Genomic DNA, 4,203 nt, shown 5'->3' on the forward strand with positions numbered 1-4,203 from the left:
ATTGTGTTCCGTTTGTTTATCGTACAACAATCACTACGAGAAGGCAATCTGATAACACGCTTGCCTGTGTTATTTTCTAAAGCATTGAAATGTTCATGCTCTTTACTCTTGGCTGCAAGATTCTTACTTTGAAAGAGATGGACTTATGGACGAGCGTGTAGATGAACTGATAATTAGACTTGGTGAAGCCGATTCAGACACGGACACAGATTCATCGGTAGACACAGACTCGGATGAGTGGAAGGGTGAAACTGAGAAGGAGAACTGGAAAACATTTAGAAGGTGAGCTCAGTTCTCTTGTTTATATATTTTTCATTTTTATATCGTTTTATTTCATACATTTCTTATACTGGTAAGAAATATCCCTAATATAACTTAATTCATTTAAGGTTTAAAGGGAAAATATCAAAATGTATTTAGAATTTAGCGTAATCAATAGGTAGCGTAGGTGAAGGGATACTAATTCATGCCTTTCACATTCAAATTTCGTTGAAAATTCTCAGACGATTCCGCTCCCTCCAGATAGCAACATTGCAGTGTCTTGTTTTTAAACTTGTCAAGTTATAGGTGTGGGTTATGCTTATTTCATTCCAGATCAAAATATAAACAAACCATTCCATTTACCACCTGACACTTCTATTTTCACTGCAGAAAGTTACGCAATATATAAAGCTCTCACATACGCTATCCATAATAATTACAAAAAACTCTTATCATAACAGATGCTTTAAGCGTATTAATGGTGCTGAGTTCCTCATATCCTCAGATTTGTAAACATTCTTTATTTATCATTCTTATAATCCAACAAACCCAGTATGCTAATGGAAGAAATATCAACTTTCAGTTAAGTTACGTAAAGGCTCACCAAGTAAACACAGGAAATGAACGTGTGGACGTATTTTATAAAGCTGCCCGATCATCGAAATCTACCTCACTTGCGAGACTTCCATACACAGATCTTCTCCCAAGAGTTAAATATAAACTTCAAGATAAATGGAAACAGTGGTGTATGGAACAATTTCAATCCGCGGGCAATACATATAAATGGTTTGCAGAACATTAACAAAATAAACCTTGGTACTACTCATATAATCTTCCAAGATCAGTTATTATTTTTATAATACGTCTACACACAGGTCATGTTCGCACTAATGATCATTTAGCACGATTACATATTACAACAAAACAAGCCTGCACATGTGGAGAAGTTAATCAAGATGCCACACATGTCTTTTTACAATGTCCTAATTTCGACAGAGAACGAGATAAATTATATAATGGTTTGCGTCGCCATGGAGTTCCATTCCCTACATCTCTAATTGCCCTGCTCACGGATCCCAGTCCTCCCACTATATGGCTTCTTTATGGATATGCAAGAAGATGTAATTTGACGATCTAACAAACAGTATATATATGTTTTAATTTTTTTTCATTCTTGTGAAAAATAAGTGCATAGTGAACTAAATATATTTTGCAAAAAACTCAGAAAGATGACTAAAATCGACTAACAGTTGATAGGGTCAAAAAAAGAAGAAGATTGAAGTTCGGGCTCGGTTTTTTTTAATAGAGTGATCAAGTTGAATTATAAGAAGTTTAATTTCCTTGAGTGAAATGAATTATATGTTAGGCATACTATAAGTATTTAGTTTGTAAAGAAGTAAAATAGACTTCCTTTTTCTTAGTGCAAACTTTACTTTGATTTTTATTTGACGAACTAACAGAGAGATATTACCCCATACCCTGAGAGGAATCACGTGAATGCTTTCAAGTCTTTCATGTGAACTTATTATTTGCTCTTTTAGTTAAATCATGTTCTATTGACTAAAGAACGTGTCAAGATTTTGGCGCAACAACGCATGGCTCGAAATCTGTTGTTTCCTTAGTGGTGTTCATTTTTGTGTGTTCGTGAAGTGTAATTGATTTGTGATTGCGATGGAAATTTTGTGTTAGAAGAATATGTATAAGATGATGTTGAGAAGTGCAAGTAAATCATCATCTGAGGAGAATGAATCTCCAGTGCAGTCAGTTCTCGTTACAGCAGATCTGCTTTCTTCATTACGGATTATGTTGGAGGAAAGTACAAGAGCTCTGGAATCTAAAATTCGGGAAAACATTAAAGAGAACTCAAGCAATCTGGAAGCCAAGTTTCAAGAAAACTCCAGTGCTTTGGATTCATTGGAATCAAAAATTCAGGAAAACATTAGAGAAAGTTCTAGCAATCTGGAAGCAAAGATGCAAGAAAATTCTAGAAGTCTGAAAGCTAAGTTTCAGGAGAATGTAGCCATGTTGGAACGCAGTTTGAACTTAAAGTTAGAGGAAAGTGGTAGAAATCTGGTGGAAGCTCACAGAATCTGCTTTGGAGATGGGACAGAGACTGGAGAATTTGACAGTCAAAGTGGAAGAAAATCAACAGAAGATAAAAGAAAGCATTCAAACAGAGATCTTTAACTTACATCAGACATGTGAAACAAACTCTCTACAAGTGGAATCAAACGTGCAAAAAGAAATTGCCCTGTTGAGAGAAGAGGTTGAACAATCTCAGGGTAACTTTCGTAATGAAATTACTGAAGAACAGAGCAGTTTCAGGAATGAAGTATTTGAAAAGGTGAATCATCAGGTAACTGTTATTACAGATAAGTTAGAAGATACAGTTAACAAGAAAGTGAGAGAGAAATTAGCCGAGAATATAAATGAAACCGAGGGATACAGAAAAGCTGACGAAGAATGGAGGAAAACAGTTGAAACTAAACAAGACAAATTTTCCTCAGATGTTGGTCATAGCTGTAGTGAAATTGTTCATATTTCTGATCAGCTGAATAGGTTACAGATTCAGACAAACTCTGATCATCCTAAAATCCATCATGTTGATGAAGCTTCTGGAAGATCGACATTTTATCCCCTCTGTTCAGATGAAGCTTCAAACCTGCAAGGAAAAACCCAACGGAAGAAGAGGTACAAGAAGATGAACGAATCCAACTCTTAAGACAGTGAATCAACTGCTCGCAGCAGAAGAAACAGAAGAGAGCCTCCGTCATGCATTGTACACACTGGTGTAACTCCTAGGATGGCAGACATCAATTCTATGAGAAAGTTTGATGGCAATATTATAGCTACTTCAGCTGAAATATATTTTAAGGAATTGAATACAAACCTTGAACTTCTACAGATTCCTCAACATTATAGGCTTGAAATTATTCCACGTTTGTTAACTGGAAAGGCCTATCACTGGTTTTATTCGCATAAGAATGATTTCCGCACTTACTCTGATTTTTGCAGAGAATTCACGAAGCAGTTTGCTTCAACAGAAGCGAAAGAGAGAGAATTGGCGTCTGTGAGGAATAGGCGGTACAATAAGCAGAATGATAACAATGTGGAGGAATATATTTGGTCCGTGTACTCTGCCTATAGGAATCTGAGTAACCATTACACCAAGAAGGAAGTAGTTAATCTAATCATCGGTCAGTTGCCTTGAAGAGTAAAGCAATTGTGCTCCACCCCTCCCCTCACCGAGTTAAAGCACCTCTGGTCCAAATAATAAACATGTTTGTTCTCACGGGGAGATTCTTTTGTCAACAAACAATCGTTTCCTCTTCCTAAACTCAAACCGCAAATCATTCAACACCCGGGATACAGTTCGTGCGCACATTGATGGCAAATCACCTCACGCCCTGTTTTACTTTGCTCTTGTTTCCGTGAGGAGGATTATGCATTTTAAACAACTTGCTTGATTTGAAGAGCTTTTCCCTTCGGATGAAGCCCACAATAAGACTCGCTGAACAGGAGACCTTGATTCAGCCATTCTCGCCGCTGTATAGCACGATTATTAATCACAATAAACATAGGGTTAAAATAGTGGGATGTGCAACACTGGTATCATGGATTCCACGCGCTCTGCAACGTATTCAGTCTTGCTCGACTCGCACTTGGGCTTCAGCGATTCCTCAACGCAATACAAACTCCAGTTGGCGAATCTGCGGATCCAAGTTCGTCTGCACAGTCATTGCATCCGATCAAGTCCACACCTGCTAATGGATGTATTATTTTGTCTGTATTTTACAAATTAAATAACTGTTTTCTTGCAAGTATGCAGTTGTCGGAATAGAACCCGTCTCAGTGGAACTATATTCTGCGCGCACGTTTGGATCTACATATGCGAAAACCTGCTGCAAGGTTAACCTGACGCTTGGCTTAGAAGAGAATAAT

Source organism: Lepisma saccharinum, chromosome 15, assembly GCF_977018435.1.
Source record: "Lepisma saccharinum chromosome 15, izLepSacc3.1, whole genome shotgun sequence".
Classification (NCBI taxonomy): Eukaryota; Metazoa; Arthropoda; class Insecta; order Zygentoma; family Lepismatidae; genus Lepisma; species Lepisma saccharinum.